Genomic DNA, 24485 nt, shown 5'->3' on the forward strand with positions numbered 1-24485 from the left:
CACCAGCCATGGGACCAAAGGTGACTGGAAGGTTGCATTTCCTGCCTCCTAGGGAGAACGTTATCACAAGGTGGAGACCAACCTGGCCCCATCCATCAACCAGAGAAGGAGCAGTTGCAGGGAGTTTGATTCACACCTAGCCCTGCTAAAAAGAATTCTGCTCCGACTGCCATTTGCCCTGGGGTTATAGAACTGATGGAAAGCCTGCTTGGATCACATCTGTTAGCCAGGAGCCTTAAGGGCTGCCGGGCAGCGTGGGATTGGGGTGTGTGTGTGTATTATTACAGTCTTTTGAAAGCCATCGAGCGTTATTTGAAACACTTTGTGGTTTTAATTTTTGTGAACCACCAAGAGCGCTTCGGCTATTGGGCGGCATAGAAATAAATAAATAAAATTTCAGGGCAGGGTATTTATCTTCTAAATTAATAATAAATAAAGGTGTGGCGCAGGGGGTGGAGAGAGAAGGCCTTTGTAAATTCATTTCATTTTCATTTATTATATTTCTATACTGCCCCATAGCTGAAGCTCTCTGACCGGTTCACAAAATCAGAAAGCTTTGGGTCTTCTCCTTCGTCTCCTTCATTAGGGTTGACGTAAAGAGACCTCATAGTGACAGCATTAACCTGTTTCACTGGCTCAAAACATCAGCTCAAAATGGACAAGCCTGGCGACTTTTTCAGAAAATGTGGAGACCTGCATTTTGGCGAGCCTCCCAGGAAAAGGAGTTCCACACTTGTGGTCCAGCCTTTACAGGCTATTCTGGGATGCCTGGCTGTTCAACTTGGACACATGGATGGCTCAGACTAGCGTGTAGTCCACGTCTCTAAGGGTGATTCTCATGGGACTTCTTGATATTGTTCTTCTGCCTGATGTTCGTTATACTTTGGCTTTTTTAATCTAAAGAACTTAAGATGCCTGTTATGGTGAGATAGCTGCCCTTCCCCCTTGTTTGCTTGCCACAGGAACAGAAACATAAGACCTTGATCAGGACCAGCTAAAAATCACAAATCAGGTTGACTGGTTTTGAGTTTCACAGAATTCTTACTCTGGCTCAACATTAAGAATACTCAAAAGAGAGAAAAGGGAAAAAGAACAAGGAAGTGGGCAGAGAAAAGTAAATTCGTTGCCAGGAGAAAGCATGGTAGACTCTCAGCCAGTATCCCTGCAATCTGTTATGAGGGATTCTTAACATATGTTTATTATTTATTAACAACATCTAAAAAAGATTCCCAAGTGGTAAAAAAAGAGGGGGATCAAAATACAAAGCGTAAAAAATTAAAATGAAAGTATACCAATATGACCATGGCTGGCCTTGAACTTGGGGAACGCTTGCCTAAATAAAAACATCTTTAGCAGAAGCCCAAAACAGTGCAATGTTGGTGCCTGCCTGACATCAAATGCCAGTGAATTCCACAGAGAGGGAGCCAGCACATTAAAAGCTCTGCTCTGTGTGGACTCTAAATAGACCTCAGGTCAGATCCATGCGGAGCCACCAGGTTCCTCATTCAGTGACCTCATTGACCAGACAGGTTGATAAGGGAGAAGGCTCACTTTCAGGTATCCTTGTCCCAAGTTGTTTAGGGTTTTATGCACCGATAACAAAACCATAAGCCTGGCCCAGTGGCAGCCAATGTACCTACCTCATCAGAGGTGCTGAAAAGGGGCAGCTCCCGGCAACACCCGAACTATTCCATTCTGCACTACCTGCAGCTTCTGGACCAACTTCAATGGCAGCCCCACGCAGAAGATGGTGCAGTAATCCAGTCTTGAGGTTACTAGCACCTGTACCCCTGTGGTCAAGCCAGCCCTGTCCAGGAGATGCTGTAGCTGGCGTACTAGCTGAAGCTGGTAGAAGGCACTCCAAGTCACTGTGGCCACTTGTCTCTAGATGTGTGCTGCAACCACAGAGGGAACAGTGAAACTTTTAAAAAAAGGAATGTTGTGACTTCAGGAATTAGCACCTAGACCTCTTTAACACGGACTGGAAGTTTCTCTTCAGTGCTTCGTATTGTTATGCACTTCTGTCTAAAATGGATGGCAGAGTCACATTTTAGTCAAGGAGGCGTAAACGTTTTGCCCAGTTTCACTTGTGAGGAGGAGAGACAGCATGGCATAGTGGTCAGTGAAACATAGGAAGCTGCCTGGCACTCACTCACTCACTCACTCACTCACTCACTCATTCATTCACTCATTCATTCACTCATTCACTCATTCACTCATTCACTCATTCATTCATTCATTCACTCATTCACTCATTCATTCATTCACTCATTCACTCATTCATTCACTCATTCACTCATTCATTCATTCACTCATTCACTCATTCATTCATTCACTCATTCACTCATTCATTCACTCATTCATTCATTCACTCATTCACTCATTCACTCACTCACTCACTCATTCATTCACTCATTCATTCATTCACTCATTCATTCATTCATTCACTCATTCACTCACTCACTCACTCATTCACTCATTCACTCATTCACTCATTCACTCACTCACTCACTCACTCACTCATTCATTCACTCATTCATTCATTCACTCACTCACTCACTCACTCACTCATTCATTCACTCATTCATTCATTCATTCATTCATTGATTCACTCATTCACTCATTCATTCACTCATTCACTCATTCACTCATTCATTGATTCACTCATTCACTCATTCATTCACTCATTCACTCATTCACTCATTCACTCATTCATTCATTCACTCATTCACTCATTCACTCACTCACTCACTCACTCACTCATTCACTCACTCACTCATTCACTCACTCACTCACTCACTCATTCATTCACTCATTCATTCATTCATTCATTCATTCATTCACTCATTCATTCATTCACTCACTCATTCACTCACTCACTCATTCACTCACTCACTCACTCACTCATTCATTCACTCATTCACTCATTCACTCATTCATTCACTCATTCACTCATTCACTCATTCATTCACTCATTCACTCACTCACTCACTCACTCACTCATTCATTCATTCACTCATTCACTCACTCACTCACTCACTCACTCATTCATTCACTCACTCATTCACTCACTCACTCATTCATTCATTCACTCATTCATTCATTCATTCACTCATTCACTCACTCACTCACTCACTCACTCATTCACTCACTCATTCATTCACTCATTCATTCATTCACTCATTCATTCATTCATTCATTCACTCATTCACTCATTCACTCATTCACTCACTCACTCATTCATTCATTCATTCATTCACTGAGTCAGACCGCTGGTCCATTTAGCTCACCATTGCCCACCCTGACTGGTATTGGCTCTCTAGGGTGTCTTTCTAAGCCCTAGCTGGAGATGCCATGGATTCAGTCTAGCACCTCCTGCGTGCAAGGCGTATGCACTGCCGCTGAGCTGGGCTCTGCCGTGCAACGATCAAAGTGCATCCCCAGTACTACCAAGCAGATGCTGTGCCTTCAAGGGAGGCTTGAGCTCAAGTACTTCATAAAACAAAAAGCAACCAAGCAAACACTGATCGTACTGGCAACGAATGCTAATTTAATCCTAAACCGATTCTTAGATAAAGCACCTTGATTCCTGTGAGGTGGCATTTGTGTATATCATATCACTGAGTGTCAGAGCTCCTCTATATAATTAATTGGCTCTTTTTATTAGCTTTTTTCAATTAGCAGTTTCATATTCATGTTTCTTTTCGCAGCAGAGATACTACTGCAGTTATTGATAATAACGGAAGGTGACAACAGAACAGATTAGTGTCAGCACAGGATGCTCCTTCTAGAGCAGAGTTATTATACATATTCACTGCCAGATGACGGCTGTCATTCTGAAAATATTTGAGAGGCTGGAGTGAAGATACACCAACCTTTTGGTGAGGATTATACCGGACAAAGTGACTCTGCATCAGTGACAGCTGCGATAAACAATTCTGTTCTCAGGGGCAATAGCCATCCATAAATATGGTTTATGTGCACAAAAAAAGGAGCAAACCCCTTGATACTTAAAAAAAAAAAAAGAACGAACGAAAGTGATTCCCCAAACAGCTGCTGGTATTTGTAGGTCAGTGATGGCATATAAGTTGTGAGTTATTGAACACCCCATGGCAGCTAAGCAAGATGGAATAGTTTAACAAAGGAGTTAAAGAATAACCTTCCCATGCAGTATATCTGCTCAGGCTATAAACTCGTTATTTAAGAGTTTCCCACATTAGATTTCAAGAGAGAGATTCATTCATCAGTGCTAAAGGGACATTTTCCTCTTCAGACCCAGAGAAAATATGATCCAATTCTCTTGATTCACGTTGATATCAGAGCAACAGCTCAGAAAGTCCTCTGAGCTTTCAGTGCTAGGCACAATAGCAGAGGATGGAATGGTATGGGTTTGCTTTCCTTTTTAACGTTGAATGAAAACCTACTAGCTGACAGTATAAAAGGCTGGATCTAATGCAGTTGGAGCCCATAGTGGGCTAATTGCCATTCTTGTATGGGAAATGGCAAATCAATGGGAAAATAGATTGAAATAATGAAGACGCTTAAAATGGAAGCACTCGCCTTTCCTTCAGCAGGAGACCTCAGCAAAACACTCCCAGATACTCCATCATTATGCTGTGATGTTACTTCATTTCCAAAATGCAGATGCTAAATATTGAAGAGAACCAGCTATCTGTCATTACCAAGTATCCCCCCGCCCTCCACGGGCCCAGCATTTTTCAAAATTATGCACATGCAGTTGAGACAAAACATATCATCTGTGTTTCAAACGCATATGCCAGAATGTACGTAATTGGGGCCAGTGTCATTCAGTGGATAATCCACTGGATACAGACCTGGATGATCTGGGTTTAAGTCAGATCTTGCATTTTCCAGTCGTTCAGTCCCTACTGTGACTTGTGCTTGCTCCCTAGGCAACTAGAACTAGCAGGCTTGGAAATCCTACAGTAGGAGAACATGGGCTACCAGTGAAAAGCCACCTGCCATGTAGCAAGCCTGGGAATGGACTCTGAACCAAGATATACAGTATAATAAGACCCCAATATACTATACAAAAAGCACATTGTGAGTGTAATAATCCCCAAATCAGTCCTCATTTCATATGACAAATACATAATACATAAATATATAATACCTAATATATACACACACATAATGTATGTTCCCTCCGCTTTGCTTCTTCAGTCTTTTAGCCCTCCCCCTCCCCCCAACTTGACCAATTCCTAGCTTTTTGAAAACATGGGTCTTAAAATCAGGATGGGTTAGGCAACATTGGTAAGCTGATTCACAATTTGCATAATTCCAAGGGCTTATTTCAGTCTTCCCCAACCTAGTGCCTCCCAGATGTGTTGGTGCTACAACTCCCATCATCCCCAGCCAGCATGGCCATTGGCCACGTTGAAGAAGATTGGTATATTTTGATACTAGATTTGTCTGCCTTTGGGGTAAAAGATGCACAGTGATGGTGGTTCCCCTCAACAGGTAAATTTTTGCGCAGGCTAATCAGACCTGAGAAGGTAGATTTGAATCCTGGAAATAGTATCCATTCGTTTTGGTTCTTTTTTCTCTCCCCCTATGACTTGTGTTTCCAAGTAGGCTTTTCAGCTGGTAGGATCGGCGCTTCATTTGTGTCGTTGGTTTACTGCATAGCCTGTCAAGGAGTATTAACCTTCAAGTAAGATGAGCATGCAGACTGTAAAGCTGTGAGTTGATGGCACACACTATACCTGTTATTAACCAGTATTATCCATCCTGCTTGCTGCAGTAAATAGGATTTTGCTATTATGATGTGTCAGGATTTTCACAGCAATCAAATTTACTAGACACTAAACTGCTCTCCTCTCTGCTGAGCTGCTTTAGTCTGGATTTTTGTGCTCGCATTAATCCTGTTGGTAGGAAATCCTCATCCCAGTTGTGCAGAGAAATTATAATTTAATGATCTCTTCTCTCCCCCACTCACCCCCCTTCAAGGCTCAGAAAGGAATGCTAGTTTTTTGCCGTGATAGGTCCAGTGCTCTGAAAAAAGAGATAATGCACAATTCAGCTTCCAAGCCAAGTATCATCCATGATGTGTGTGCGCGTGTGTGTTTACATTTACTGTGAACAAAACTATTACAATGCAAGCCACACAGGTTTCAGATTTCCCTGCACTCTCTGCTGTATTCATATTTTCAGAGGATTAACAGGTGAATGATCTAGCAACTGGATAGTTTCTTTGGTGAATACTGTCTTGCAAATGTTGGCTGAAGCGGCACAAATATTTCTGACCTATAAAGCCCTAAATGTACAGGCCCAGAGATAGCAAAAGGACCATGTTATCCATGAGTCACATAATAATTTCAAAGGTAGAAAGCACATTCCTTAGAATTTAGGTGTTGTGTTCGCTCTATGGCAATGTGCAGAGAGATATTTTGGATTGCATGTCTCATAAGCGCTGGCTAACGGATTGTCTCTAGTCCACTCCTGTGTTCCTTCATGGCTTTTAAGATCAAGGAGGAATGCTTCCTTAGGTATACAAGTGGGACCTGCAAGAAAATACTGTAGTGTGGAGTGCTCCTGTTTACTGTTTCAGTCAGTCGGCCATACCCCCCTCCACAATACCCAATTCCATTCCCCTTCCTATCCGCCCCCCCCCCCCGAAACTCAGCATTCTGTCACCACTGAGCATACTCAGTCCTCATTTGGCTGTTTTGGGGTTGTTCATTGTTCTTTTAATTCTGCAAACCTTGGGGTTCCCCCAAGCATGCAGATACCTCTGTCTTGTATATGGATGATGCCGTTACGGCTTCATAAGCAACTCATGCCTGAACATCAGAAATAGAGGGGACAAGTAGGACAAGTAGTCGCTGGGGAACATGGGCAGGAGGGTGCTATTGCACTCAAGTACTGCTTGTGGGTTTCCTGTTGACAACTGGTTGGCCACTGTGTGAATGCAATACCTTTCTGTTGTGCGGCGGGTTTGCTTTGGAAATGCAGACAACTCTCCCTTGAAGTTCAGAAATAGATGTCATCTCTGCTTCAGATCACATCTGCAAGGGCACACAGAGGCATTCTCGGCAGCTGCCTTTCCCTGGGAGACTTGCCAAAACCTGAGCCTGTGCAACTTAGGAAAGTGATACAAGTTTTTTTGAAAAATTCAAACTAGCTTTGAAGGCCGGAGTTAAAGAGGGGAACCAGGAGAGATGTAACATTTCCAGAAATGTTGAAGCCATGGGAAAAAAACATTTTTCCCTGGGGGCGGTGGGGCCTGGAAATTTTGGGAAAAATTGGAAAATAAGCAATACTTACTTTTTAAGTACTCCGTGCGGATCTAAAGTCAGTTGGTTGCTTTAGGACAGCCTTCCCCAACCTGGTGCCCTTCAGATATTTTGGATTTCACCTCCTGTCAGCCTTAGCCAGGATGGGCAGTGGTCAGGAATGCTGGCCATAGCAGCCCAAGACAACTGTAGGGCACCAGGTTGAGAAAGGCTGCTTTAAGAAGGTAAAGCAGCCTTTATGTTCCCAAAATTATATTGTGTATAACATGGTTTGCTCATAAAATTATCATTATATTGAAAAACTTAAAAAGTGAACTCAGTAAATTTGTAATTGTCTGAAAAAACTATACTTTTAAATTTTAATATACCAAACACGATTAATTTTATGAACAAACCAAGTTATACATAATGTATTTTAGATTCCTACTTTATGTCTGACCAGAGGGAACTTCAGCAAGTAGTCCCTGAAACATCTGAATCATTCTAGAAGCCAGAAGAACTGGAGGCAGAGGAAGACAAGTCCAGAAACACAGGACTCTATAGAACAAAATCCACACTGTCAAGAATGTATATTTTCTTCCGTATTATGGTATGGTGACCTTATTCACATATTGGGAAACTGAGCATGTCTTGGAGCATCCCAAAATGTAAAAGATAAAAGATACAGTAAAAGATACATTCGGTCAATAATTTTAATAAGAAAGGGAAGAAATAACTGTGCTGAGAATCTGACAGAGAGGATTAAAAAAAAAAAATTCCCCATGGCTTCAGTATTTCCAGACATTGTACATCTCTACTTTGCTATAAAAGTCTTCTTACATAGTTTTTAGAAATCATTTTGGGGCAGAGGGAGTAAAAACTTGGTAACATCATAGAAACACCTTATCTTAAATTCTAAAAGAAAATATTTCATAACCCAAAGCTCTTCAATGTTTCTAGTTCTTCAAGAACAAAAATAAAAACAGTCCTTAGAAAAACTGGGGTTTTCCCCATATTTTTCCATTTTTTTCTGGGCCTTCACATCTCTAGGAATAAGTCATTAGAGTCATTAGGATAAAGTTACCCACCCCCAGCCATTGGAATGGGATGAGCTACAGGTCCAATTAAAGAAATAACTTGTGGAAGGGTTGTTAGGGATTCTTTGTGTTCAGGCTGGTTTTAGGGTTTGCTGGTCATAGGCTGGGATTTTAGTATAAGCTTTTAGCTGCTGATCTTGAATTTTAGCAGGATTTTGTATTTTTTTTAGTACATTGTTATCTCAAGCCTTTAAGCTATGACATTTAAGTGACTGAATGGCCAAATGCCAACAGACGTATTAGGGCTTCTAAAAGTTTGGGGTGAGGTGCATCCCCCCCCCCCCCCCGCAGTGACTTTCATGGTAAGGAATGAAGGTGTTGTTTCTTTGCCAGCCTTCCTATTGACTGTAGACTACATGAAACATAGGAAGCTGCCTTATACAGAGTCAGACAATTAGTTCAGCTAGCCCAGTATTGTCAACACTGACTGGCAGCAGCTCGCCACATTTTCAGGCAGGATTCCTTTCTAGCCCTACCTGGAGATGCCAGGGATTGAACCTAGGAGCTTCTGGCACCAGAAGGTTCCTCCTTGGTATCTGCAAATTCTTGCTAGCATTTTAGAATCTGGAAATACAGTACTTCTGGTACTGTTTATGTATCATAATGAAGAAAATCTGTTGGGGGTTAGACTCGATGGCCTAGTAGGCCCCTTCCAACCCTACTATTCTATGATTCTACTTTTCTATGAAACCTTTTTATTTCCAGCAGTTTATCTGGACAGTTCACAAATGTGCTTAGTTTTGCAAAAACATCACTCCCTACCTTCTCTTGGTGAGCATGGATAGTTGTAGCTGGGACAGAAGGGAATTGTGTAGTTGAGAAAAGACTTTGCTCATTAAGAGGTTGCCTACTGCATTCTTTTGGATTTCAATGGCAATATCAGGCAACATCATGAAATGGGAAGCTGGATTCATTTCACTGGGAAATACTATTATATGATAACAGGCTCCCCAGATATAGTCCTTTTGAGGGGCTGAAGTAACTGTTTACCTCCAAGAAACTGCACAAGCGTTATTGAAATAATTTGGAGGTTGAACTTGCAGCCAAGTTCCTTTCTTACTTGCTGTGCCCAGAACTCATTGTTGTAGAATTCGGGGCAAGCAACCTGGGGCTACTTTGCAAATGTATTGCCAGCTGTAGGGCAGCCTCTAAGTACTGCACCCTCTTGTCATATTCATTGTCACATTCATGAATTTAATTTGCATTAGTTTCTTGGACACCTTATCAGCTGCAAAGGCTTTTTACCTTCGTTTTGCTGCATCTAAATGTATGGACTTCCAACACATAAATTAGTAAAGCAGTCAAATGTGATAAATATGAGAACTTGGAGATTGGGTATCATCCCAATTACAGTGGGTGCTACCAGCACATACCTAGAGCATACAAAGCACTTCCTTTTAGAGGTGAGTTGCTTAATCAAGCAAACAACCCCATATGGGGTTGCAAGAGAAGGCCAAGATCCCCCATGTTCACTAGCCAGTCTAACCTTCTGGAGAGTATCTCCCCCCCACCCCCAACTTGTGATCGGTCCTGTATATGAGATATAAAGGAGGTTTTCTCTGGACCCAGAAGATTTCAGCAACTACAGGCCTGTGACTGACATCCCCTTCCAATCAACTTCAGGCACTCTTGGATTAACTGATTTTCTAGATCCATTTCAATGTGTGTGTGTGTGTGTGTGTGTGTGTGTGTGTTCAACTCTGCTTGGTTTTGCTGCTGCCTTTCTTGCCCTGTGGGATGACCTTTCTTGGAGAAACCCAAGGGGAGTTCAATCCTGTTGATTCCCCTGGACCTCTTGCTGACTTTTGATACCATCAACCATGGTATCCTTCTGAAAGGCTGGCTGAACTGGGTGTGGGCAGCACTGCCCTCTGGTGGTTCCACTCATACCTGAACAGCCATTTCTAGATGGCGGTGCTGGGGGATTTCTTCTGGCATTTACGCTTCATGGTTCCACAAATTCTGTTTTATCCCCGATGTTGTTTGGTAACTACATAAAACGGCTGAGTGAGATCATCTGGGGAATTAGAGTCGCATGTCACTAGCATGCTGTTGGCATGCATCTCTGTTTCTCTTTTTTGTCTTTTCTGATTAGTCAGCGGAGGTGCTAAATCATTGCCTGGCTGCAGAAATAGACTAGATGAAGGCCAGTAAACAAACCCAATCCAAACAAGATGGGGGTACTGTTAGTGGGTGAGTGGTGCTCGACCTGTTCTGACAGGGGCTGCACTCCCTTCTGTTGCTTGGGGATGCTCATTTGATTCTTCTTTATTGATGGAGGCACAAGTGACATTTGTGGTTCAAACTGGTTTCTACCAGCTTAGGCTGGTACACCAGATACAACCCTTCCTGGATAGGGAGAGTCTTGCCTCAGGATCCATGCCCTGGTAACCTCCCAATTAGATTACTGAAATGCATTGGATGTGGGGCTGCTTTTGAAAACAGTCCAGAAAAGTCAGTTGGTATAGAATATGGCTGCAACACCAGGCATTATGAACGTATTGCACGAGTATTTTGTGGGTTGGACCTGATGGTCTTATAGGCCCCTTCCAACCCTACTATTCTATGATTCTTTGATCAGCTTCACACACCAGTACTTTATCAGTTTCACTGACTTCCAGTCCATTTCTAGGCCCATTTCAAACTGCTGGTTTTGATCTTTAAAGCTGCTCATGGCTTGGGAACTACCCAAGCCTTAAGATCATCATAAATATGTAAGAACTATTCCGGAGCAGACCAAAGTCCTTTCTAGTCCAGCGTTCTGTTTCACAGTGGCCAGCTAGATGCCCGTGCGAAGCCTACGGGTAGAGCATGAGGGCAGTAGCAACCCCTGCTTTTGTTCCCCAGCAACTGGCATACAAGAGGCCCCCTGCCTCTTGATACTAGAGGTAATGTATAGCCATTATGACTAGTAGCCATTGATAGCTGAGTCGTCTACTCAGTAGTAGCCTAGTAGCTGTGACTAGGAGCCTGCAGCTGAGGTCCTCCTTTTAGTGTCCCTGGCAACTGAGATATGCAGGTGGCTACAAGAAAAAGGGACTTCTCCTCAGCTGTGGAATGTTCCTAGCACCTACATTTAATGTCATTTTGGTTCCAGGCAAAAAATATCTTTTTAATTTCCCAGGCCTTCAAAAAACAGCAGCTTCTTTTTAAAAGAAGCTTTTACATTATGCTGTAATATGGTTGTTTAGTTTTGCAATTTTTAAAAATTTGTTTGGCTCTCTGGTCATATTTTTATTGATGCAATGTTTTAATCTCTTGGTCTGTTTTAAAGTTCTTAGTTTTGATTTTATAGCTGTCTTATTTGCTGCTTCTTAACTTTTGTTTTATAGTTGTGATATTTTATTGTTTATTTTGTACATCACTCGGAGAACTGCTGTTATTTAGTGACTGATTAAGTGAATGTGTGAATGAGGTTGTTCATTAAGGCTTCTAAGGAAAAAATATATTACTGCACGATCACTGTATATGGCGCTCCATAAACGATGAGGTCAGGGCTTAAATTCTATAATGAAATAGGAGACAGCAGAGGAAGGGGGTGGAAATAGGGGCAGAGATGAGCAGGGAAGAACATAGGTTTATTTCACACATATTTGTTTGTTTATTTATAACATTTCTATACTGCCCAATAGCTGAAGATCTCTTAGGCTTAGGAGGGTATGTGTTTGGTCTTCTAGCACAAGTCAAGGCTACAGCCTGTCATTCCTTGTTGGTCATATTGGCTGCAAGCATTCTGAAGTTTTCAAGAAGCACTGATGCTTTCAGGCTTCTCTTCACGGCCACGAGGCTTTGAAATATTCTTTTTGAGCTTGAAAGCTGTGATTCTCAAAATTCTGGAAAACTCACTGATTTCACAAAAGTGCTTTGTGGAGGCATGTTCGCAGACATTGGATTAGAGGTCAGGTGGTCCTTCTTGCACCCAGATGGCATTACCTCCCATTTTCTAGAATCTGAAGGACATGATGCTTTGGCATGCAGGCAGTGTCCAAAGACCAAATGCTACTGAGGGCTGAGATGCTGTCCTCAGTGGCCATTTTTCAACTCCTTGTTTGAACCTCCAGGCTCTGCACTGGAAAGATTAAACACGGAGCGTTCATCACAGTTTCACAACACCACACTGATAACACAATACCCTTCTATATTATGGGTCAGAGTTTAATATTGGTGATAGCACCACACAATTGAGCTGTCAGTTTGACCTAAAACGTAACATTCTGTTGTCAGCGCTCGAACCTTGCTCTCTGTAGATTGCACTGCATTTGGTGGAAGTACTTTGATGGGAGAATTCTGTGCCAGACAAGCAGAGGCTAAGATGTTTCTCGCTTACAATTACAGCATTTCAGATCGCAGCTTGATTGATTGAAGGGAGAACCTGAGCTATAATCTTCAAGCTATGGGTTGCATCCAAAGAACCATGGGTGGAAGGGAAATAGGCACTTGTGTTACTGTCAGGGTTGCCTCTGAGCATATAGTGTGAGAGCAGCTCAGATTCTGAGTAAGAGCTGCAACATGTGGGGGAGGAACTTCCCCAGGCTTCAGAGGCACAGCTGCATGGAGAGCCCTCCCCCCCCCTTCACACATCTCTGGGAGTGATAGCGGACAGGGGGAGGCGAGGGAAGAACAACCTGAACTTTTAGATGCAGGATGCAGACGCGGGCACAAGCGGGAGGTCACGGGGCGGAACTTTGGCGCTCTGCCCGATCGGCTCGGCGTCAACAGCTTTGCGCCTGGAAGTGTCACGGGAGAGTGGGAGATCTTCCCCTCCCACCCCTTAAGTTAAGAGAGCTTGCCGCCTTTTTGACCAAACAGAGATCACCTTTTGTAGTTTCCCTTTGAACTCCCTGAAGGCTGTTTCTTTTGTGTTCTGTGAGTCTCTAGCTATTTGCATCTGTATGCCTCATTAGGGTAAATGGAATTAAAGCCTTGGAAACGCCACCTCTGGTCTGAGTGTTGATTTGGCTCTTGGAGTTCTCAGCCGGGCAAAAAAAGAATCCTGACAGTTACTGTGCAAATGATTGCACAAACTCTAGTGGGACAGTTTGCACAGTGCTATAGTAGGTAGGTTCTATAGTAGTTCTCATGCTTATGGAAGCAGAAGAAAACATTTAGATTTATTGCACTTTTTTATGCAGTGCTCTCATGCATGATGTAAAATAGCAGGAGTCACTTTTTGCTTTGGGAAGGGCACTTTTGGGTCCAACCATATTAGCGTTCTGAACTCCTTATTTCAGTTTGTAAAGTGGATGCTATTATAATGCTATTATAGTTGTGCCTAGTTGTGCACTGTATTTCTTTTAAATATTATTATTTACTCACTTTCAATTATTTCTCTCCCTCCCCCGACACATATACTCGCACACACATGTATGTGTACAAATGCACATGCTTTAAATACAGCTTGGATTTTCCAAGCACAGGTACATTATTGGCTGCCACTGCAGATCCATTACTCCCTCCAGTCTGTTCACATATATGTAGGCATGTATGAGAAATTTGTTTCAGTTTGTTTTTGATCAGGATTTACCCTGTTCGCGCCTTCCGGACAGAACATGGACCTGGACGCAATCTGCAGTCGAAGTCCATAACATTTCCAAGCTTGCAGGGTAATTCGCAGACCCCCCTCCCGAAATGTATTCAACAGCATGCGTAGATTTAAAAAATGCACAACAAAAAATGTGCACTTTTGAAAAATGCACACAAATATGCTTTAAACATGGAAGGAAAATGCATACATTTAAAGATGCGCACAATTGATATATACATTTGGAAAAATATAGATGGATTTTCATGCGAAAACAAACACAAAGTTCGCAATCTGATACAGGCTTGAGTTGGAACGAGCTTCGAGATGGAATTTGGAGAACTTTGGCAAGATTGAGCTTTGCTGATTCGCATATCCCTACATATGAAGGGCAGACTTTCACACACACCTGCAATTTGTCCTGTGTTTTGCTTTGCATACTGACCATACTCTTGTGAAGGAGATCCATGTCCATTTCAGCCATTTGGTGTAGTCATTACCTTGTTTTTCAGACTTTGCTAATCAAGAGGCTATCCTGAACGATGTGTCTGCCAAGTTTCAGCTTTTTAGCTGGTATGAAAGTACTCTTTTGATACTACTGTCAGTGAGGTCTAAGCGCTTTTATATATGATGACACAGACAAATCCTTACATGCATTTAATAATTGCTAAGATAAGTTTCCCAACTGTGGCTACAAGTGAACAGAGCCTCTAGATTTGATGACACTCTGCTTTGTTAAAAATACATTATTCTCATCATTCATTACTGTTCCTATGATCAATGGCAATGCTGAAGTGTCACTTAATAAAATAAAAACTCCAAGCTGTTTTCCACATTGAATAGTAAGCATTAATCTTGCATTTCTTGCAAGGAAAGATTGTTTTAAGGTAGACACATCATACATTATAGTTTAATGTGGCCATTAATGTTCTAGGCTGGCTCTCTATGGTGTCACAATTTGTGTTGAACATTAAAACATCCTCAGAAATAGCTGCGCTTTGGCTTTGAAAGATGGCACCCTTAGCATAGGTTGAAAGAATGACCCATTTCAATTTTGCGCTGTGAAATAACTCCATGTATGACTTGCATGGAGACAAAGCCCAAGGCTTGCCCATCTTGGAACTTCTGCTTGTCGTTCTAATAATTCATATAAAAATCGGCACAGGAATGGCAGGGGATGGGGGGAGTAGAAATTTAGAATACACAGAGTTAGAATAGAGATTGTCAGATCTAATTCTATTGTCCTAAGACAGGGTGTCCTATAGTTACGTCATCTCTTGTGAGATGCCTGAAGGAAATTATAAAATCAGGCTAAGGAACTTACTTTATGTTGTTCTTAGGTAAGCTTCCTATTGTCCAAGCCAAATCTGACGCCCTGTAATTTATTGTTGCTGATTCCATTCTGTGAAACTGGCATAGTGTGTTGGTTAAGAGTGTGAGCTGTGAGCCTGGTAGTCACCTATTCAAATCTCACATTGGCCATTAATTGATTAGGTGCAATGGAAAGGAAAGGTTCCTCCTGTGCAAGCACTGAGTCATTGCTGACTCCTAGAGGGACGCTGCTTGCGCTGGCGTTTTCATGGCAGACTATAGCGGGGTGGTTTGCCATTGCCTTCCCCAGTCATGACTACCTTTCCCCCAGCAAGCTGGGTACTCATTTTACCGACCTCGGAAGGATGAAAGGCTGAGACGACCTGAGCCGGCTACCTGGGACCCAGCTTCTGCTGGAATCGAACTCAGGTCATGGGGAGAGCTTCAGTTGCAATACTGCCGCCTACCACAATACTATCTTCAAGTGGTTGTGAGGATTACTGGCATGCATATACAGTGCCTTGAACACCCCCAGAGCATCATATAAATGCTAAATAGTATTGAGAGAAGATAGGGTAAGTACATTGCTCCGTTTTCTGCTTGATTTTGTTGTTGTTCTTTCACTCTTTTAAAATTTCTTTTACCCACAAAGGTGGAATTACTGAAGCACACACAGATTAGACGAAGACAGGCAAGATTTAGGTTTAGATAGAAATTAATACAGCACAAAATATCTATCTATTTGTCTCAAGCTAGTAACAATCTTGTTTAAATAGGTGGAAACAATCTCATCCATCCCCTGCTGGAGCAATATTTATAGGGCAAGGTGGCAGTAGAAGAATTTTGCTAGGGCTGTTCAGGGACCCCCTCAACCTGCTCCGGAGGCCGATACAGGGCATCTGAATCGGCCCTGATCTGCTTCAGGCTGATGAGGAGGAGGGTCAATCTGCTTTGGCCTCCAGGTCTGAAGTGAGATCCAGACAGCTGACGTACCCCTGCACGAGCCCCCTGCTCCTCCTTATCTGAACCTGTGGGGCGTGCCCACAGCTGCCGCTGTATTGCAAGGAGTTGCCATTTGCAAGGAGTTGCTCCCTACAGGTCTAGGTAAAGAGCAGGGGGCTTGCTCAGCTGGGTGGCTGCCTGGATCGGGCTGAAGCGTCCTGAAGTGCTTCAGGAGCAGTCCAACCTGCTTCAGGCCGCTTCAGGCCACTCCCAACCCTCTTTGGAACTGGTCTGCTTCAGCCCGAATCACCCCGATCTGCTTTGGGATTCAGGCCGAAGCAGTGCACAGTCCTAAATTTTGCTCACAAAGCAGCATGTGCCAGAGGGAAAGGGGAAAGGGCAGGGAGGGATTGGATTTCATCTTGCTGCGATGGCATAGGGCAGAGGTGGGCAACTTGTGGCCCTCCAGATGTTTTGGCCTACAACTCCCATCAGCCCTAGCTGGCATAGCCAAAGGTGAGGGATCCAGGGAGTCATAGGCTAAATCATCTGGACCGCCACACATTGTCCACTCCTGCCATAGGGGAAGGGCTATAGGCCAGAGGTAGAGCACCTGTTTTGCTTGCAGAAGGCCCCTGGTTCAATCCCTGACATCTCCAGGTAGGGCTAGGAAGGAATCTGCCTGAAACCCTGGAGATCTGCTGCTGCCAGTCAGTGTCAACAATACTGGGCTAGATGGACCTAGATGGTCTGACTTGGTATAAGGCAGCTTCTTATGTTCTGTGTAATACTGATGCCAGGTGGTTGCAAGGATAGTATTTCTATGACATGATTCAAACCCCCAAAGAAAAATATATGAACAAAAGAGAACCAAGGATAGAATTGTTCATTGTTTTCCTAAACTCCCTTATGTGAGAGTGAATCTAGGGGTGGGGAGGCAGGCAACATTTGTAGGGGGAAATCTGAAGCAGGGTGCTTTGGCCTACCTGTGCCTGACAATTCTCCCCTAAGAAATGTTCTCTGGCAGTTTTGCTCTGGACTTACTCCTTGTTTCAGAGCCCGGTTGCGGTGGTCTTTGGGGGGGGGGAATACTAATTTAGAAACAGCTAGAGACAGAGATGTTTGCGGAAGAGAATTGGTGGGTGGAGGTTCTGGCCCCCATTTCTCCCCCTCAAGCGCTCCTGCATTTGCCTTATGCAGAAAGCACGTGGTTGAGAATCCCTCTGCTTCCCTCCATGACATGTAGTTTGCCCTTTCATGTTAAGAGTGTTAACAAAGAAAACCTTGCAAAGGTTGGGTATAAGTGGGACACCTTGTTGATGTCTGTCATTTTTTGCTAGAGATAAATCAGTTGCTACTACAACAAAAGAAGATTTCCGTATCTGCCGGGAACTAGGGATGGGGGAGAAATCAGCCATGGACCCCAATGAGGCTGGATTCCAAGAATCCGGTCCCATTGGGTCCTGTGGCGGAATGGAGCACTCACCCCCACCTCTGTGCGAAATCCTTCTGGGTCAGATCTGTTGCTGCCTTGATCCTGCGGAGCTAGCTGCATCCCTGGCGAATGTCGATACGGCCAGCAGCCATTGCCGTGCCATATTGCTGTAAGTCAGGCTATGGACGCAAATGGCGTACTGGACTTATCGGAGCCTGACTTACAGCGATACGGCACGGCAATGGCTGCCGGCCATATTGACATTCACCAGCGAAGCGGAGCTGGTGGCCGGCTCCACAGGATCAAGGTGGAGTGGTGCTGGCCTGGATGGATTCCGGGGGGGGGGGGGGGGGAGGAACGGATCGCCTCCCCCCCCCCCCGTGGACCCCCCCCCCCCGGAACGGGGTAAGCATTCCGCCCATCCCTACCGGGAACCCACAACTTTGTAGGAGAATATGCGAATCATGTTAGATAATGACAGCGCCAGCCACGGTTGTCTTAATCCTGCCTTGTTCATGTTTCAAACAGGGTGTGCGTATGGTCTGAGTTTTAACAGGAGAAGAGAGGCACACATGAGGACAATAAATCCTTTGCCCCTCTTCCGTGGTCCGTTGTCCTTGGTGCCTTTCTCCTAGTCTGGCTCAGTTATGGTGTCATAGCTGGGCTAAGGAGAAAACTAGTTTGGGCAATAGAATGTGGGAGGTAAGGTGGGGAAGGGTCTCCCTCCTTTTACTCATGCATTCCTTTTAGTATTTGAAATTGGACGTGAAATTATTCACTTCACATGTGAATGAGGCAGATTTGTGAATAAAGCAACATCTTGGCTGCCATTCGTGTCTAGTTTGGCCCTGGGAGGAACAGACACCAAATTGTTGAAAAGACTTCTGAAACCACCATGTCACTTCACTTACATTTGTCAAGTCAGGCTGGAATGTTTGATGCTGTGTTAAATAAGTAGGGAGTTTGAAGGAAAAACAGCCTTAATCTGGTTGAAAATTCCTTCCAAGCCTCTATATCAATCACCACATTTTGTTTTATTTACTTACTGTTTATACCACTTTTCTAAAAACGCAATCAAGGCAGCTCTCGCTTTTTGAGTTGTGTTGTTGTTGTTGTTGTTGTTGTTGTTGTTATTATTATTTATTGCGTTTATACCCCGCCTTTTTTTCCTTGCAAGGAACCCAAGGTGGCTTACATTATCCTCCTCCTCTCCATTTTATCCTCACAACAACAACCCTGTGAGGTGGGTTGGGCTGAGATTTGTGGATGTGTGTCACCCTTTTTTTCTTTTCTTTTTTTCTTTTGAATTTTAAGTAAAGGCTTGGGGGCAGCAGTAGGCATGTTTGCCTTGCCTGTTACGCCAATCCATAAGAATATAAGAAGAGCCCTGCTGGATCAGGCCAAAGGTCTATGCAGTCTAGCATTCTGTTCGCACAGTGGCCAGCCAGATGCACATCGGAAGCCCGCAAGCAGGACATGAATGCAACAGCCCCCTCCTGCTCATGTTCCCAGCAACTGACCTGCAGAGTTACTGCCCCTGATACTGGAGGTCACATATAGCCATCATGACTAGTAGCCGTTGATTGCTTTATCCACATAAAAGGCAGAGCTTCAACAGAGTGAAGCTAGAAGGGATGAAATGTCATTGATCAGAGCAGGAAACACTTCCAGACATGTTGACTGAATATCCTTCTGATTGCTTGGGTGTATGCTCATACGTGAAGAAAAGACAAAAGAAGGCAAAGGTGGAAATTAGCAGGGCAAATGGAGATGATTATTAGTGGAGACAGAAAATTAACAACAACTTTGATTCATGAGCAGGCTATGGTGGACAGCTCCTTGATTATTCCTTTCACTCTTCTCTCTGGAGCTAATGAAGAGATGCTTCTGCCAATCCTGTCCCATTCTTGTTTCTTCTATGAAGATCATAGAAGTCTCACGTTCCATAGTCACCATGGTTGAAAGGTACTACGGGTGGGGGTAGGGGCTGCCACTTTTGACAGAGAGACAAGTTCCGTCCTTAATTGTCTGAAAGTTTGGGGCATTTCTTTCATGAATGGGAATCACTGCCTGTATGAAACCCAAATATGCTAGTTCTGCCATTGCTGTTCAAAGTGATTGTATCATCATTGTTACTGTTTTGCTTCCCTTCCACCCTGTCTGTTTTCCTTTTGTCGGAGACCAGCTGAATGGAGTTACGTTTGTAGCTATGTTATGGGCACAGTCCATTTTGAAGTTGCACGCGCGCCATTGAAATGAAGAACTGGGTTATGTGTGGAACAGTGGCTCATCCCAACTTATTTACTTGCTTTTCTGTGCTTCCTGCATGTATCTGCCCTTGACAGAGACTGCCTGACTACTTGTTATCGTGGTTTTACTATCTTGTGATCTCTCACATGGTTTAGGTGGTTGAGGGTTCTAACCTGGGAAAGGAATGAGGGTGTTCCAAAGGCTCCAGTAAGCATTTACAAGATTTCCAGGGCTGCTTAGATATAAAGGCAAGTTTGGGAGAGTGGTGCATATCTTTTACTCCAGTAGACACATTCGGGTCCTGTGCTGGATTGCCTTGTGCTAGTTTTGCAGTTTTTTGATAACAGACTAAAAAAAACCTGTTTGTCTGGGACCTGCTTCACGTCATTCCACTCATTTGCTGACTGGCCGTGATGTCATGGAATATTCATGACCTTTCTGATTGTTGAAGACTCAGTCATGGATTTAAAAAAAAAAAAATCAATGCTAACACCATGAAGGGAATGGAAGGTAGGTTTGCCTAAAGGAAAATGTCTCACACAGGGACTTTTGAAGGCTTAGAAGGGTCAAAGAAGCTTTCCCTTTGAGAGGGGGGCTCAATCTCACATATTGATTAAAAATAACCAGCCATATCTTTTGAGGTAGGTCTCAGTGAAACCTGTTACTTTTTAAAATGAGTATCTGTGGTGGAGTGGGAGCTTCTAAAGCATTGGCAGCCTTGGGCAGCTGTGAAGAAGTGTGACACAGGAAAGGTAGTGGTCCTGCTTTCCAAACAAGAAATTCTCTGGTCCTGCTTCTGGACTTTGCCAAGCACGCTTCATCTTTGGGCAACAGCCCTCAGTCCTTTCATTTGTCAGTGTGAGGATATTATACAAGGAGTTTTATCTGTGTGCAATTTTCCAACTCTCTTTAGTCAATAGCCTTGTAACCTGAAAGCTCAAACATCCTTCTCATCCGCATATAGACCCTCATTTTCTCTGCTGTCAGCCTGAGTGATATTTTAATTTTTCTGCCCCTTAGAAAACTTCAGTCTCTTATCCAGTAGATAAATGAGTCAGCCCTCAGGAAATGCTGCCACCAGAGTGTTTCCCTTTGCCAGCGCAATAAATGCGGGAGCTAATAAATGTCCTCTCCCATCAGGAGGAGGCGTATAATGAGTAAATGATGGGAAAAGGAATTCGGGAAACAAATGATCAATCCAATCTAAGCCGACAAACCATTTCTTAATAACTTGGTCTTCAGCTGAGTAGAGGTCTCTTCACTAGCCATGGGGAACTGCTGAGGCAAAGCCGTAAGAGAGGGCCGTGCGTCTCTGGCAGTTGATGGATTTTGTTGGTCTACCTTCTAGGTTCACTGAGCAGTAAGCTGTGATTTGGAGACTATGTGTTTCATGTGATGTGTTTGCTGGTTCACCGCTCCTGTAAGTAGGTGTGCGGCTGTGAGCGAAATCCCAAAACTAACCCTGGGTGGATAAGTAATGATAAAATATACTAAACCCTTTTAACTGGGAGAGACTAAAAAATCATCCACATTTTAAGTACCATACATGTTGCATCTGATCACATATAACTCTTCAGTCACACACAGGCACAAGTACAGGGAAAGAAACTAAAATAGAACTAGTTTACCCCAAGCCAGGAACTTAGTATGCAAACAGAGCACTGTCTTCTCAGATGACTCAGCAGAATCAAGACAGACAAATCAGTAATGTTCTAGTCACCTCCCCTTTGGGCTCAATATCTACTGCTAGAGATTTGTTACTGAAAACTGGTGTTTTCTAATCATGGGTACATTTGATTCCACACATACATCATACCCCAAATCGTAGACATTGGCAGATCTGATGAGCAGCAAGCTCCTGAAATGTAACAGCATCATGGCCATGAAGGAGGAAAGTGCAGCTGTTCCAGGGGGTGGTAGCTGGAGGCTTAGTCCAAGGCAAGATTAGGAAGGCAGACAGTGGGTCCAAGCCAGATCAGCTGTCTATAGGGGGTGGGATGGAGAGGAATCCAGGGCAGGCATCCAGACAATGAGTAGGTAAGAGGCAAGTCATCTAGTAGCAGTTGGCCCTTGCCAGATAGAGAGAAGCTGCTAAGACTGTAAAACAGCAGCAGGCTCCGGAGACTTAAAGTGCGAGGTGCTACATCACTGGTCCCCAGGTCACCTGACAGATTACTGTGCCTGAAATCCCGCCCCCCACTCCAACACACACTTGCATGATGTACCCATGGCATCCTCATCCGGCAAGCTCCCTTGGTGGCTCAGGGAATAAAGAGCTGGAATTTGGCTCCCAGAGTTTGAGATCCCCCACAGCACCTTACAAAAATATGGGCTACATCCAGTGTTGCGTGAGCCCCCGCCCATGCACCCTAAACTTGTCTGCAGCGAGAGGGGGAATTTGCTCCATTGATAGATGGTGTTCTGTCAGCAGATGACACATGTTTCCAGATGTTGTAGAGAATTATTTAAGGGCCCCTTGTTTAGGTGGTAGACCTTATTGCTTTTAGTGGCTGCTGCTGGTAATAATAGGAACAATACATGGTTGCACAGTATTTCTGTGTGTTCAAAATGCTTTACATCAATTAGATATTCGTAATAGATAAATTACCTGTCTGTACAACCATGTAAGGTAGTGAGCTCAGGCAGAGGTAAGATTTGAACCAGGGCCTTTCTTGGTTCGCAGTTTAATCATTTAGCCACTACACCCTGCCATCAAAATAGAGATTATGGGGTGAGGGGGATAGATCAGAAATTTGGTTCAAAAAGAGCAAACTTGTGTAACAGGAATAAACACATCAGCTGTCACAATATTATCATACCACCACCACCATCCCAAACCCCTGATGCCCCAGCCAGCCTGCTTGAGTTGTTGTTGAAAACGCTGGTGCTTGCCTGGCTCTTAAGACTTTAAGGGCTGACACAAGATGGTATAGCAGCAGATGGTGAACTCACTTGAACCACCTTCTCCAACCTGGTGCCCTCCAGATGTCTTGGACTGCAACTCCTATCATCCACAGCCAGCCAGTGGCCATGCTGTCTGGGAATTAAGGGAGCTGCAGTCCAATATATCTGGAGGGGGCCAGGTTGGGGCAGGCTGCACTGGATGTTTGAATATTGAAACCTCTTCTCTGGCTTCCATAATTTTACCTCCTTGTTTTCCTTTTCCATTAAGTGGCGGTGGCTCACAGTTCAGCCTTGGCTTGGTTCCCACAGATGTGGTAGATGTGTGACTGGGCTGGGTTGACTGAATGCTTGGCATGCCAAACAAACACATTAAAAGCAATCCTGTCAGGAAGAAGGCTAAGCTAGAACCAGTGGAGGCTGGTAGTTCCGATGTCAGCGGGGTGGTGAATGCGTTCCGGGTTTCAGTCAGAATCAGAACTCAAGGAGCTATCGAAGGTGCGGCACCCCGCTCCCCTCTTGCTTGTGAAATGGTACGGCCCAGACATGGAGATGCGGGATGAACTGATTCTGAATCAGAATCATGCGGGATGGAGATGCGGGATGAACTGATGAACTGATACCCTAACCCACCCCAAATGCCTGCCTGAACAACCATGTTTTTAATGCACGACGGAAGCTCATTAAAGAGGGGGCTTCCGTCGTGCATTAAAAACGTGGTTGTTCAGGCAGACATTTGGGGTGGGTTAGGGTATTTTAGAAAATGTTTTTATTGTAGAATTATATTGTTTTAAACTGTTTTATTGTATGTTGTACATCGCCCAGAGTGGCTGGGTGACCAGCCAGATGGGCGATTAATAAATTTAATAATAAATAAATAATAAATAAAAAACTGTGGAAGGGAAGAAAATAACACAAAAACTGGAATCAGGGAAGAAGGTAGTTAGTCCTTAACCTCTTTGATATATTCCTGTGATGGCTTTTGTAGAGCACAGTTTTAGAAAAGAAAAATCAGTGAATGGCTTGACTTTGAGTTATTATACCGGAATTTTTTCTATACACAGGTAAGAACTGAAATGTGTGTGTGTGTAACCCGTTTCTGTTTCCACATACAGCTCAGGAGGGTGTTACACTAATATTTTAACAACCCATATGACTCACATTAGCCGCCGTTCTTGCTTTATTCCACTTCTGTGGAATTAAACATCTCCAGCTCTTTTTATTTTCTTGGTTTTTAATGTTGGCCCTCCGATAAGATTATCTGCACAGAAGGGATAAAGCTTCCCCAGTATTTTTATGGGGAGCTTCCTATAGTTGTAAGAGGGCTGCAAGCGGGGCGGGAGGAAGTGAAGAAATTTAATGAACCATCAGGTTTTGTAGGCTGGGCAGGGGTGATAATGCAGGTCTGACGGTGTGCTCAGCTGTGTTAAAATGTGCCACAGGGAATCAAGTTGTGTAGCATATGAGCATCCTGACTGAGAACCATTATACCTGAAAGCTTGGGCTTTTCAATATGCCTCTATTCAGATGCATATTTCCGTGCCAGATCTTTCAAAAGGCCTTTCCTTTGAAATATGGGGAGATAATCATCCCTTTTGAAATGAATAGTGACTCCCCTGCCACTTTTTGAAATCTTTTCACAGCTCCCCCCACCAAATATCAGAATTTAACCCTTCGTTATTATGTATCATATATTCCCATGGTATTACTTCTTCATACGTATCGAGACATATGAACTGCAGCAAACTGATACTCCAAAAGACACTAGCTGTCAAAAGCAAAGGAATACAGAG

At 43.7% G+C, this 24485-nt stretch overlaps 1 protein-coding gene across 4 annotated transcripts in view; it reads left to right on the forward strand.

Annotated features, from left to right (window-relative positions):
* Positions 1-24485, forward strand: part of CHCHD3 (coiled-coil-helix-coiled-coil-helix domain containing 3) — a 286033-nt gene that overhangs the window by 162561 nt on the left and 98987 nt on the right. The gene's annotated exons all lie outside the window — the stretch shown is intronic.

This window comes from Heloderma suspectum, chromosome 7 (genome assembly GCF_057233095.1).
Source record: "Heloderma suspectum isolate Gila_16-S chromosome 7, 16-S_ref, whole genome shotgun sequence".
Lineage (NCBI taxonomy): Eukaryota > Metazoa > Chordata > Lepidosauria > Squamata > Helodermatidae > Heloderma > Heloderma suspectum.